The following is a 15,035-nucleotide window of genomic DNA, read 5'->3' on the forward strand; positions in this document are numbered from 1 at the left end:
AAAGTTCTGTGCACAATGAATCCCTGCTTTATACACGGGGGACTTAGTCTTGCATGGATTTGGGATTTTTATTCAAGGTAAAGATGAGTAGGTTTAGTGTGTTGGTCCTAGAGCCTGGGAGACTATGGTGGTATCTCTCTGAACAGAGTAACAGAGACATGCTCGTGATGCAGACAAGACTTATGCTAACCTGATTTATTTTTGTTTTTTTTTAAAAGGGAGGGACACTATTTTATGTACTTCCACAAGTTGGTTTTTTCCTATGATCTGGCTTTCTGTGGATAGTGTGAGTTTCATTTTTTGATGTTCAAAATACCCATTTGTGCAAATAATTTCTGTTTAGGATAGTATTTCAGGGGATCAGAGGCTGAATAATGAGAAGGCAGTTGCTTGTCAGCCACCACACTGCATCATACCTGTAGTGTGCTGGCATCTCATTCATGTATTAAGAGACCATCCCAACAGACACATAGCCCTTACTGTCATTTTCGGTAGTGAGGGATGATGCACGTGCAGAGACTTGTTGGGGTATTGGTAAACAATGAGACAGACTTTGATATAATCAAAAGCAGCCTCAATTTGCCATTCTTTGGTTTTTCTTTTTTTCTAATCAATAAATTAATTTTTATCTGAGTTTGTCCCAGGTTCAACTTTTTAATCACAAGATCTTCTCCACTCATGTGCTATTTTTTTCCTGCATGAATCTATATTGTCATTTGCCTACAACTATGCATTTTTGGTATTATTTTTTCATTGCAACACACATCTAAAGATTGGATTGCTAGGCATTTTGTTTCCAGTATGAAAGTTGTGGCAGTCTGAGACACAGCAATATGCTGTATGTATTTTATCATTTGAAATAGATTGTCAATTACAATCTGCGTATATTTAATTTGCCTAAAAAAGTGTTGGCCAAATCTTCGTATCTTAGAGTTATTCAATTTACCCTAATGGTCTTTAACTGAGAGTTATGCTCACACAATGGAGGATAAAATAGTCTGAAAATTTTTCTCAGAGCTATAAAATGTTTGAAACTGAGTTCCCATCCAGTCCAGAAAATACAGATTTCTGAGTATGTCCTGCATACCTGTCAAATCTGGCAAACAGGAGCTATATTTGTTGAAGCTACTGGAAGGTGAAGGAATACTATAAAGCAAGAAATGACTAGAGGTATATGATTATTTTGTATCTAGAGTGATTGGAGGGCTGGACGACCAGGTTGTGTCCACGTGACATCATATGAAAAGCATAACTGTGCTGAGGTGACTCAGGGGAAGCAGATTTCTGCACCTGTTCAGCACCTTACTAGATCACACACTACAGTTATTTCCTTCTTGGAGCTTGGGGGAAAGCAAAACATTCAGATGCTGTAGTTTTGTTCTTGACTTTTCTATTTAACAGCCCCCCTTACCCCCCACTCAAAAAAACCCCAAACAACCAAACCCAAAAAAACCCCACCCACAACAAAAATCAACCAACCAAACACCCAAACTCCAAGAAACAAACCCTCTTAAGGTAGTACTTCATAACTAAGCACTACTGAGCCTAATGTGTACACTCAGCATGAAGGTGGACCACAAAAAAGCACTGAGAAACCTGTACTGAAAACCCATTCCGCTGTGCTAAATATGAAGGTGCAATCCAAGGAAGTTTTACTTCATATAGCTTATCAACTAAATAGGCAGGATGGAAAGGCAAGTTAAAGGGAAGAATAGCCCTCTGCTGTAATTATATATTTTGTAGAACATGAGACTTTAGTCCAACAAAGCAGAAACTTGCTTTATTTGACAAACATGCTCAAATTTTAATAAACTGGCCTTAAGCATATGCTCTGTATCTTCTTGGCTAGGCATGCATTTTGCTGAATCAGGGTGTAGGTGACTCACTGGGCTGCACAAGAACCAGGGACAGAATCGGACTGGTGCTCTAACCAGAAAACCATGTCTGTCTGGAAAAGTGTGTCACTTCCAAATGAACTTCCAAGAGCAGCTGTTTCCAAATAGCCCTTAAGGTAGGTGTGGTATGCAGCCATTCCCTACGAGGCATTAAAAAAATTGTTTTGGATCTAAGCAACTGCATGAGGGCATGTTCTTTTCAGTATTGCTCTTAAAGTTTCTGTACCAGGTTTCCCTTTCATTTCAAGGGCTGTGTCAAAGGCTTAGAAACTGCTTTTACTATGTACACTTTCATGGAGAAACAGCAGCTGTGCTGAGGCAAGCCTCAGGTGGCCCCTGATCCAAACCACAGGGTGTTTGGAGAGGTTAAAGGCAAGTGCCGAAGGACGATGGAAGGAATTTCAGTGAAGATTCAAAAGCAGCTTAGCTGAGAAGTGCTGAGGCTACTGGCCCTAATGTAGCAAAGCACTTAAGCAGGTGTCAGGTTTTAAACATATGAGGCTTTTCATTTTGGTTCCTATGAACATCCTTAAGTACTTGGCTGGATTGGGATCCTGGCAGGACTGAAACCTTGGATTTCTTTGCATGCTAAGTGGTGTATTTGCAGCTTTTCCTTAAATTATATAACATAGGTATGTTATTCCCCTGTTGGTTGTTCTTGCTGCTTGAAATAGTTTACTTTTTTTATATTCAAGATTCTACATTCTCTTGCTATTAGATATGCAAACAAGTTGAAAGGACCTGGGGGGTGGGGGTGCGCGAAACAACGAACAAAACCTACAAAACTAGAACTAACAGAAAATACTCCTTTTCCAGAGCTTTGAGGCTGTCCATAGAGAGAATTGCAGTCTTGTCAAAGAAGTCATCGCAGAGAAGGAATCTGAATTCTGGCCTGCATAAAAGAGGTGAGTTTGAGAGGTATATTTGCACTTAGCACCAAGCCAAAGATAAAGTAGATCTAGCAACAGCTGAGCTTATGCTTTTCCTTTGAAACAAGATGTGAGGTAAGAACACAGAGCTAACAGCAAACCATCATCAATGATGTATTAGTTATACTAGAAAATGAGTGCTGTTGAGCTTGATTCTGCTTATGTTTCATGATTGCATTACATACCCCTCTGTGTCTCTTTGATACCTCTCCCTTTTGTAAAGTTTCTTCATGCTGTTTTTGTATATTATTGAAGAAGGCATTGGGAGGCTGGATGGCAAATACTGTATACAATGAATTTTTCAAAAGGTGTTGGTTGTTAGCATAAACGAGCTGGATTAAATGCTAATAACCATCAAATGAGTTTTCAGCATAGAACAACATACGTTCCTTCTGGCTGATGAGAAGCAAGCTGAACCAAGGCTGGGAGAGCTATGATGCAGGCAGCTGGAGCGGGACTGTACTTGCTCAGTTTGTGCAGTTCTAGCTTGCAGGTTTCCTGTTCTAAAACAGATTTCTGCACATTTAATGAGTGTCCCCTTTTACCTGAAGGGAGAGATAATGCAGCATTTTTTCAGTGCAGAGGGAAAATATTCAGGCAGAAGGGTCTTGTTCCAGCTTTAGGTGCTCTGCCTTCCCAGCTAAAGAGCCTGTTCAAGATAGATGGACTTCGGCAGTTTCCAGTACTGAAAACTGGGCCAAGAAAGAAACCAAAGAGGATATGATTTCAGAAAGAATTTTAACTTAAAAAAAATATTTTTAACAATTAAATACTGATCTTCTGGAAATGAGCACCATTACTGCTGTTCCTCCAGCTGGATGATGTAAACTTGTAATTACAAAGGCATACCTAGTAAGTTGGCCCCCAAAATGTGATACTAGATGCTTCAATCACATCACAGCCCTGACTATTATTTTGAGGTTGCGTAGCTTTTTCAAAAGGGCTGAATTGGCCCCTCCATTTCTCTTCTAAAAATTCCATTTTGGTAACAAAATGTGATCTCAGCTTTCTTTCCTTGCTCCAGTGGAAGTAAAGGGAATTGAGTCTACTTTCAGCATTATGTCAACTGCTGGCCAGGCTTCAGTTTAATAATATCTGATATTCCAGTGATGTCCAAACTGGTAGGTAGGCTAGTGTTCACAAGAACTGTAAAATAAGTAGAGCCATGCACCATCCATCCCCTTCCTGGTAAGCTATTAATTCTATGATGGTAAATGTTTCTTGGAGCAATTCTTTGAACTTAGCTCTGCTAGTTCATATCTGTTAAAGTTACTGAAAAGGGAGCATGTAGATGATGTAGAAATCTATTGGGCAAATATGTAGGTTTTTGTTTTTTCTTTTACGAAAATTATGTCTGCACTTAATACAGTAGAGATGCGATGTGCCCATGTAGGCTAAAGCATTTAATACTTTTCCTGTTCTCTACTCTGCAAGCCTGCAGTGGGCAGAAATCCACCCAGAAGGCCTATAGATGGCTTGAAAAAGTGGCTTGTAGGGTAAATGTCTGCTTCTTTATTAGGATGGATTAAAAGACAGAAAAGTAAATGCCATGTCTAAGTACTAAGCTGTGCTACTATGCTGTGAAAAACAAACTGAACTTTACATCTGTATTGCATTAGTATGTTGACTTCTTTGTTGTTGATTTATAGTTTTGAAAACTACTTTTAAGCTTCAATGTTGTTTGTGTCACATAATATGAAGGAACAGTTAATGCTTTTAAAGGGAAAGATTTCTTCTTATTCATTGTTTGGGTCATCTGATTAATTTTAAACTTCATGGACTTAAACATGCTTCTCACTGTTACAAGATGAGATGAACACTGGAACCAAAAATCTCAGTCTTTGACTGGCAATGAATGTTACCTTTGTTCATAGTAATAAGGATATCTGTTTTGTTTCCTGTAAGTCTGACTATTTTAATGAAGACAGTAATTAATATGATGTTTTACTAATCATGAAATGTCAATTGATTTATTAATGGGATTTTTTTTGTCATCAAAATCCTTTCTAGCATGCAGCTCACAGGAAATAGTTCCTAAAAATTGTGGATAAAGTTGCAAAACTTTTGGAAGAGGAGCTAAATGTTTTTCTGCTTCATGTAATGTCTTTTCAAATTATTTTCATTTAAATTCTTCATATAACCTAGTTAATAGTGACAACACAAATGATTTTATTAACCAGCTCGGTGCTGATAAATTCTTAATGTTTACAAAATTTGAATTATATCCTGAAGAGGACTTTCTGAATCATACAGTTTCAGATTGTGCTCTGATCCTACAGAAAAGCAGCTTTTCATTTCTACTTACTGGTCCTATGCTGCAAGGTAAGACCAGTGTATGGGGGTGAAAGGAAGCATAGCATTTACACTGAGTTTTCTGTGTAGGGAAGTGGTACCCAGAGATGCTGTGTTTCCCCAGGGATAGCTTGTTGCGTTACATGAGCTGAATTCTAGTTCATTGTGTACTTCAGGACAAAGTCTAAAAATTTCAGAGAGAATACAATAGTTGGAGATGCACTTTAATAAACCTGGGCCATAGCTTAGTATTCTTAGATTCTAGCTCTCTGTGGCAAGGGGAGTAAGCCATATTTTCAGCTGGTGTAACCTGGCACTGCTCCATGACCACCATCTCTTGTTGGCACCCATGCTGCCCTCCAATAAGAGAAAAGCTGTTGATTCACCATAGATTACATTCCTAATGAATCTATATTACAACATTATATTTAGCTTCAGAAAAGTAATTTTCAAATTCATGTCAGGTGTGCTTTGTCATCCATATATTTGACCCAGAAAATCAGCGTTCATTAAATTTAGAAAAGATTTCTGGGTCTTCTTGTTATGATTCGTTATTTGAAAACCTGATCCCTTGAATCTGATCTGATTCATTGAGAGATTTTATTCCCCAGGATCTGCTTCATGAGATCTACTTTCATTTGGAGAAAAAAAAATATTTGAAAACTTGTTCACCAGAATCTAATAGGCTGTTGATCATTAGCTGTCCTCAGAAGACAGCTGGAGTACCACCAACAGATTGAAGAGGTAGAAAATATATATGCAATAACATTGCAGTTGGGAAAGCAAACCTGGTCAGATTCAAGCACAGGAAGAATTAAAAGTAGGACAACTTGTTCTCAAAGGTCAGGATCAAACTAATTTGCTAATGTCAACTTTCTTCATGTAAAGAAACTACACTGTCAAGCATACACTGCATATAGGATTTAAACATGCATTTTTCAGCCCAAATGTGAGTTTGAAAGCATTGATTGTACTAATAGTGGACTGACCTTTTGGTATTTCATTTTTCTGACTCTTGTTTGTTCCAGGCCAGGTGAGATGTTTCAGGACGAGTGGCTGGTTGTTTATTCAAGGCAATATTTATTATGTGTTTAAAAGAATCATTCTGATATCGTGTGATGGAGCAAGCAGCTGCAATGGTTGATGTCAATCCATGCCACAGCAGTGTCAGACTGAAACTTGTGCTCTTGAGTGTCTTGGACTTGTGTCTTTGCCAGTATCAGTTCAATGCATTGACCTGTAAACTGCTAGAGTAGGCAAAAGCTCGCTTCTGGCAGCCACTAATACCAGGGCAAGCTGAGGACTGGGGTTTTATTTTCTTTAAAAGCCATGGTATTTAATGCCAGTCTTGGAGCCTAAAGGGTTTATGGATACTCGGTTCTGGAACTACTGTTTCAAAACTTGGTATTGAAATGACAAAGTTATTCCTTGCCTGTTGGAGCACACTTTAGTTTTTGTTTCTGTTTACAACAAAAAGAAAATGAAGATAGAATAATACCCAACCTGTGCTGGAGACTTTGGTTGCCTTTGCTGCTTCTGTTAGCTAGCCACCATGATGTACTACATCAAGGTGTAGATCTGCTAGAGATTGCACTTGCATAAATGCTTTGAGTTTTCTACCAACACTGTGATGATTGTGTGTGATATCCAAGAGACTGCAAGTGAGCAAAGTCACTGATATCTCCAGGGCGCTGTGTTCCCCGGGAAAGCAGAGCTAGATGCACCTAGGCAAATAGCAGTGAAGATGGTGATCTGGCTGTTTTAGTCCCTCCTCATGCAATGCTTGCATGTATTTATAAATGCATTTATATGTAATTTCACCAGAAAAGATCTGAACAGTTGTGATAGCTGTACTGTGAAAAGAAAGGTAGAAAGTGAGCTTGAAACTGTTTTTGTAGTGATTTGTATTTGATCTACCATGTCTTAAGGAATAAAGTTATCTTTGATTTTCTAGGTTTGATTTCTATCCCATGCAGTCTCTCCTCCCCCCTCTCCCACACTCTGGAAGTATTCTGCCAAATCAAGAATAACATATAAATAAGAAAATATACTAACTGTGTCTATACTGAGGAAGTGGTTTCCTTAGAAATGGTAACCATATGAAACTAAATGCTGATACCAAAACTATAGTTGAACATATGGATGTGGGCCCTGGAAAAAAGGGAAATGGGATCTGTTTGCTAGCTAAAGGGAAAAATCTTGTTGCTGCCTAGGCTTTCTGTCAAAGTGTGGCTGAAGTAAGATTACTTTAGGTGTGTGTTGTGTGGCAGCTTTTCCTGCCTTACTTTTTATATAAGGTACTTGTAGGAACATGGCTATGAACAAAAGGAAATCTGGTTTGATTTTGCATTTTCTTGGACTCATAACTGAGAAGGTGAGTATATACTTTGACATTTGTGTGTGGGACAGGACTCACAGCACTGCCTTCAGCTGTGACTCAGTACTGCTCGCCTCCCTGACATGGCTGCTGTGGTGTCTGGGCAGACACACACCGGATGCTGCTCTTGCCAGTCCCATTACAGTGCTCAAGAGGGGTCTGACAGCTGGAAGAGTCAGAGGAGCAATTGTGTGCAACGAAGTGGGAGACAAAAACCCAGGAGACTGAGGAGTGTTGTTATATGCAGGGTTCCATCCTCCCTGCTTTCTCAAAGTGCCCATGCTAACCAACAAAGAGACCTTCTTGCTAGCCCTTAGTTACAGTAGCAATTTAATATAAACATGGTATTATTATTTTTCATCCTGAGAAAATGCAGATAATCTGTGAATGTGAGGTAGATACTAAGTTGGAGCTGTATTTCTCTAGAAATGTTAAAATATAGCTGTGCTGCACAGCACTGTTAGACACCAATGTGGAGTCTGTGAGGTGCAGAGCTTTATGCCCGTCTCTCAAGTAGAAAGAGGTTTACTGTTGAAATCCTGTTTATCCTTCTACCTTATAAGGTATAAACTTTGGTACTTTTATGTCCACTTTATTTTTTTCCTCGTGGGACCTGCACTTTGTGAGTTACAAAATCAGTCAATCAATAGGTTTCCTTTAAAGGAAAAAGCAGGAATGAATATTCAGCAGTCATAAAAATGCTCTGGAGATTGCCATCTAATAGGGATGAAATAAAAAGCAGAAGCTGATTAGAATTCCAGAAAATGGGATATTCATCTATTTATAGGAATTTGGGTCTTCTTCATATGCCAGATCTTGTAATTTAGTTCTCAAAATGTCCTCAATTTTAAGCATTTCTGGAGAAATCATTAAATGAAGGAAAAGAAAGATGAATTTAGAAAGAGCCAAATTAAGTTGATTTGCAAAAGAAAAATTTAGCCAACATGGATTGTCTGGTTGAAGGATGCATGATTAGAATTTAACACAGTACTGTGCCTGAAATGTGCTTTCATCATTGCTGGAGCATTGCCTCGTGCCAGGGAATTACTATTTCCAACACAAAGTGGTGTGCTAAGCTAGAAGCATAGGATGCAGTAAGACTTCTTCATGGTGCATCTTTGCTTGCTTTTCAGACCAGGTCACAGTCCTTTTCAATGCAAGTGCTTCCCTAGAGCAGATTTTTCTTTCACATCTATTTTCTTACATATTTTGTGTGTTTGAGTGCTCTTGCTTCTCTCCTCCCGTTTCTAGCTCCTAAGTATATGACTTAAGAGAGCATTCACAGGACTTGAGAATAAGGGGACTTCTGGCTTCTAGGAAAGAAAATGTGAAAAAACCCACAAAAAATCTGGACTTCTACAGAGATGTATTAAACAGCTGCTGACATTGTGGGAGACCTGGAAAGTCTCAGGGAATCATTCTATCTTGTGGTCAGTTCTATTAAAGTACTCTGTATAATTTTTTCAAAAAATCTAAACATGTATGAATTATGAGATTAGGAAGAGGGGCCATTATAGGATGGCACACTCAATACCTTATGTGGAAATGTTGCCTGTTCTTTTATCAAAATATTACCATAGCTAGAAAACAATGTCAAAGCTTTTGAGGGGAGGAAAAAAAGCCTCAAAACTAAGCAAAGCTTGATGTTATATGAGCAGGCCTGCTAACTAATCATCGTGCCATTTTCTAGCTGATGTGTCCGCCTGACCTGTAATGTCTGTTAATTGTAACATGAATGAAAACGCAGTGCACCTGCATAAGGTGGAGGGAAATTGTACTGTGTTTTGGTATCATACTACTGTGGTCTGCCCTCTCTGAGGGATGTTTGGGTGTTTTGTAAATAATATTTGTAAATCAAGTCCATTTGGATTTGTTAATGTAGTTAATGTCCTTGCTTTGGAGAAACTTGTGCACAATAAGGACGGGGCTTTTGCTTGGGACAGAAGGGTTTGGCAGTAAATGGGGATGGGGACATGGGAGCTTGAGTCCCTGGGCCTCAGCATTCCTATTTGTACCATCTGAAAGGAGATGATGTCAAGTGCTTCATCGTAGGTTAAGTCATTCCTTCCAATAGTTGCTCTTATATTTTCTTGGCAACAGTATTGGCCGTTTTCTTAGGCCAGCTTGGCTGTACCATCTCCGCTGGTGTGAGCGGCCCACTGAGCTGTGCTCCCACCAGCTGTGTGGGCAGCTAATGCACCCATCACAGCCTGGCATTGGGGAAGGAAGGACTTCTCTGTGAAGAGCTTAAGGGAAACTGTGAAGTGCAATATTGATCGCTCCTGCCTCCTCCACTTCAGTGTCTTCTAACTTTTACCACTCCAAGCAGCCTATTCTGAACAACTGTTCAGAAATATATAAACTATTTTGCATACTCAATATTTCATTTTCAGTACTGCTCAGTATAGCTATGATGTGTAATGTACCTTTAATGTCTCAGTTGCTCTGAACTTTCCTGTTTGGCTGGGTGGATGATTTCAGAACTGGAAAAATATAAATTTATTTGGTGTAGAGAACAATCTTGTGATTGTTTGGGGTTGTTTTTTTTGTTTTTTGGTTTTGTTTTGTGTGTGTGTTTTTGTGTTTTGTTTTGTTTTTTTTACAGTTTGGGCTTCCTGGGTGATTTCAAGTGCCATGCTAAGTGTTTTCACTATTCTTAACTCCTTACTAGATGAAGGATTGGCTTGCAATCTGATTTGACTCAGTGCCTTTTAGGCAGATAATTTTTCACTGGAAATTAACTGTGGAATGTTTCAGAGGATCATTGCATGTTTAACGAATGTACATCCAAGCCTCTTGTGCACCAGAGGGAATGTCAGCAGATATAAGTATGTTTAGTCTGAGAGCAGGAGGGTGGACAAGGAAGACATTGTATGAAGTAGTGTAGGTCAAGCAGAGATAGCCACTAGAGACTGAAAGATCAGGGTATTGCTTGCTAAGGTTTAGAATTGTTACTGCTATTACTTGTATTACTATAGCCTCTAAAAGGTATTTCAAAGGAAGGGGATTTCTGAGTTTCTGCAAATAATAATGCAGTAATCTTTGCCTAGTAAAAATTGGCACAGCATCAGTAGCTCAGAGCCACTGAGAATCTAGACTAAAATCTGCCTAATATATTTGGTTCTGGTGGAGCTAGAAATTAAAATAAGATAAATCTTTCATAAGAGGGGGATGGTAGCTAGCAAAATAAGCAAGTATTGAATTGCAGAAAGTAGGCTCTGGAGCCATTGAAATGCAGGCCTTCCTTAGGAATTCAGTAGCCATGTGTGTAGGAGGTCTTCTGAACAAACTAGCTAGTGCTTTTGGGTATATAGGCACCAGATGACATAATAGTCTACTAGGCTAGTCGTGGTAAGCTGGTCTTTTGATTAAAGTCATCATTACAAACGGCCATCTGGAATTCTTGCTCACAGAAGCGAGTGAGTACATACCAAGAGTAGGAAGGGTTTCATTGTGCCAGCAGCTTTAGAACTGAACCACTGAGGAAAAAAAATAGTAGTCCATTCAAATTTATCCTTTGAATACAGATGCTGGCTACAGTTGTATTTTCTGTAGTATGTTGCTTGCAGTGCCTGGGCAAACTTTGCTTGCTGGCATAGGCAAGAGCAACCTCCCATTAAACTTAGTGGGAGCTGTGCTTGCTGAACTTGGCCCTCTGCCTGCAGAAAATTAAATGCATTGGCAGGTTAGCCAGAGGGAAGTGTTCTTCTATTTGGGGTGCTTGGCACTTATTCTGAGACACTCTGGGCTTGTGGAAAAGAGAAATTCTCCACAATCAGGGCTAGCCAGGAGGACTCAGGCAAATTGCCTCTTCTTTCCTCTTCTGTGTATTAAATGCTAGGAGGCCTGAGAATGGTGCAAAGCATGGTCACTGACGGGCTTAGGATGTGCAGTGGCCTTACCTGCACCTTGGACTTTGTGCTCGTACCCATAATGAGGAGAGCTTTTCCTTTGTTCCTCCCTTCAGGAGGCAGGGGTTTGATAGGGGACATCAAAGTCATGGTTTCAGCCTTTTTCACGCGTGGTGGCCACACTAGCATGTATAAAGTGGGGATTGTAACATGTGCATGTGCTCATGCATGAAAGCACACCCTTCAGCGCCTGGAAAGAATAGAAGAATGTGTGAAAAGGTCTTCAAATCTAAGACTATTTTTGAGTTATTGCAGTGTGATCGTACTCCCTTCTTTCAGGCTGTGTTTTAGCCCAAATCTGCACTTCTGTAGCTTGTCCTTTATTTGATTTTTTTTCTGAATCCCTCTCAATTTGTGAGGGCAGCTGAGCTGTCCTTTCCTGGGATTTTGTGAATTAAAAATACCCACTATCCAAGTGTCTTGAGAGATTCAGCCCCATTTCTGACAATGAGGTAGGCACTTTGTAGTATAAATTCCATTACAAATAACTGGTATTCAGAATTGCTCATGCCTAATATTTGTTTAAAATGGAAATTCAGTCTCCTGCTAGCGTGTTTAAAAAAAAGTAACTGTGTGCGCAGTTCTGTAAGATGCTGGTTACTAGCATTCCTTGCATTGTATAATGACTTAGAATTCTGCCCACTTCAGAAGTATTATCTGGAGTTGCAACACTTCAGTCTCAGAATGTTTACAATAAAAATCTGATGCTGACAAGTATTGTGGAGTATATTTATTCTCTTGCTGTGGATTAAACAATTGATTCTGAAAGATTAAAATGCCCCACCTGCCTTCTTGCACACTTCTGTTTTGCCATGTCAAACAATATAAAATGAATACTGCACTTCCCTCTATCTAATTGAATAATTTACTGTAAATAGCTGTCATTTACTTTAGAGCAGTAGGGGATCATTAGCCAAATGGATGTGAGTAAGTCATGCCTTTAATGCGTTAGAGGGGCCTAAAATGGAATCATCTAAATGGGACCATCAATACAGCATGCTGAATTAAGTCAGAGGCACTTAAAGCTTTAAGTCCTCTTTCTTGTAAATTACATGCTCCCTCGGCAGAAAGGTAATCAAGAACTTGCACAAAATATGGCATCTTTGTTTCAGAGCTTTATTTTTAATGAATAAAATAGTACAATTTAGATGACATGATTGGTAGGTATAACTGTGTTCTGGATTTCCCTCGTTTTAATTACCTCCACTTCTTACTGATTGAAGCCTTCTTGCTTGCAAGCAGCTACTTGTGCTGACTAATATTGGCTCTATTCCATAAATAAGTAAGATAAGCAGGTAATAAAGTAGCTTTTCTTGACTTTTATGGGTATGTGACCTGATAATTATCTGCAAAAGTTGGTATTTTGTATATGTAATTTTAAAAAGGTCCCAGTCAACCTTGACTCATAAACTTATGATACATGTTTTGCTTATTTCACCACTGAAGTCAGTGGCAGGGTTGTTGGGTGTTTCTACATGTATGTCTTATTGACAACCCCTGGTCCCATCTAGTTCTTCCATTCTGTTCGCTGTCATCCTGGAAAAGGCTGGTGTTCAGTTAAAATCAGAAGCCAAACTTTCAGTGACATTCCAAGAGGAGGATGCAATATACAGGTAGCAGCTGTCTTGAGGTATGAGACTTGATTTTAAAATTTTAATTAATTTTAACTTTGGTAGTTTGTATTAACCATAAGAATGTTCCTTTTTGAAGTTTACTGAGGTCCCTTCAACCTTAACTCTTTGGTGACTATGTGATACCAGCTCCTGAGTCACAGTGACTTTGTGGGAATAAATGGCACGTTTTGTAAAACAGCATTTTCCTTCTGAGTTTTGACTTTGCTCTGTTTTATTCTCTATAATCTTTTAGGGGTTCTAGGATGTTAAAGGTTCCTAACTTATTTTTCTGTGTTTATTCCCCTCTTAGTCATCTCCTCTCAGTGGTCAACCATTTCACTTTTTTAAAAAAAAGAAACAACGCACTTTTGTGCACTAGGCATTCCACTCTCACATGTATGAACTCTTCAATTCTTGGAATTAGATTTGGGCAGATATCTTAAAACCAACTTGATGTTCAAGGAATGTAAGTAAACAACCCCCAACATTATTGCAAATGTAATCTGTTGCTGCACTGAAGAGAGTAGGAGAATTTGATATACCATTACCTCAAAATATGGAAAGGTTAAATAACTTGCTGTGTAGCGGGGAAGAAGTTGGTGACAAACCTTGTTGTGGAAAGCAGAATGTTTTCCTTATTTTCATTCCCTAGCTGTAACTATTGCACTATGTTTCCTGTAACTGATTCGCTCCCCCCGCCTCCATTTCTAACTGAAATGGTTTTTTTAAAGGTAAATTTATCTTGTGCTTTGAAACTTCTCAGAATCTCTTATGAACTGCTTTCACTTTTATTGGATGAGTCATGAGTCGAAAGCTCTGTCCTGTAGTTCCATCATGAGTAATGCTTAGCATTTTCTTGGGTTCTCTTTTAGAAGACTATTACATTAGAAGAAGAATCTGTTTTTTGATATCTTAATGGACAATTAGGTGGCTGGGCCTCAGAACTGATCTACATTTACCACTGCAGTAATTTAAATTTTTTCTTCCAATTTAAGGATGTAACTTTTTTTCTTCACAGTATGTTGCTGGTCACAGTTCTCCATCTTCAAATAAAAACACTTTGGTTTTGGGGACTGCTGTACAAGTATTGATTCTGCTTTTGGGGACAGTTTTTCACCGAGGTCTCTATTGATAGTAGCTACCAAATCTGGCCCCTGTACACATGCTTCAAGTTACCTATGTGACAGTCAAGTCGTGGTATAGATGGTATGTGGCGTCAGGAATCCTATTCTTTCACCTGAGCACTGACGGAGAGAGCTCAAGGGCTCTTGCCCTGAAACCTCTGTGCTGAGTTTTGTCCAGGTATGTGTATCTAAAGAAAAACTAGTACATGAAGTCTACTGCTGGTGGAGCAGGCAGCCTTCCTGACTGCTCAGATGGCAGATCCTTTCTCTTGGATGACAAGGTGCTGGCACATCAGTAGATGGGTATTGGCAATATCTAGCAAGTTATCTGGAATGCCTGGCCCTCAGGTATTTACTGGTATGACATAAGTGTAATTGGCACAAGTGGTTCTTGGGATCCAGCTGAGGTAAATGTTAGCTTGTTGATAGCTTAGGCACTCTGAAAATAATGAAAGCCATATTTTCAGGTGGAATATACACTCTGTCCCCATGAGGGGTTAGGTATGTGTCTGTTTTCTTGCTGAGGCTAATTATTGGCTTTAGTTGCATTGGCAATATTGGGAGATGACGGGTATTTGCAGATGAGCAGAGTTTTCTGAGGCTGATCATGAAAAAATGGAAATGTATGGAACTCTTAAACATGTAATTATCTCTAGAGATGACAGATGGAAAAATGCTGGCATTTTAATAGTGAAGTGAGCTTTCAGGAGAGATTTGGACTTTACTTGGCTACTCTTGTAAATAGGAGGTGGACTGCTCCACAGCCCACACATCACAGGTAGCAACAGAAGCAAGCCTGAAGACTGAAGCTTTCAGGGCAATGGATCAGCTTTGTGACCTCTGCTAAGTTTTGGTGCATTTGCACCTGAAACAGTCAACACTAGATTTCTGGGA

General features: G+C 39.2%; 1 protein-coding gene across 6 annotated transcripts in view; it reads left to right on the forward strand.

Moving 5' to 3' along the window:
• The window catches only part of INSC (INSC spindle orientation adaptor protein), a 138,376-nt gene that overhangs the window by 16,280 nt on the left and 107,061 nt on the right, over positions 1–15,035 (forward strand). For 5 of the 6 annotated variants that reach the window (XM_056354825.1, XM_056354824.1, XM_056354828.1 and 2 more), the window contains exons 1-2: positions 2,398–2,527; positions 2,712–2,800. The gene's annotated coding sequence lies outside the window, so the exon portion shown is untranslated. Of the gene's footprint in view, positions 1–2,397; positions 2,528–2,711; positions 2,801–15,035 lie in introns of those variants that run through there. The other variant, XM_056354826.1, reaches the window with a different exon arrangement.

The sequence above is a fragment of the Falco biarmicus genome, chromosome 10 (assembly GCF_023638135.1).
Source record: "Falco biarmicus isolate bFalBia1 chromosome 10, bFalBia1.pri, whole genome shotgun sequence".
NCBI lineage: Eukaryota > Metazoa > Chordata > Aves > Falconiformes > Falconidae > Falco > Falco biarmicus.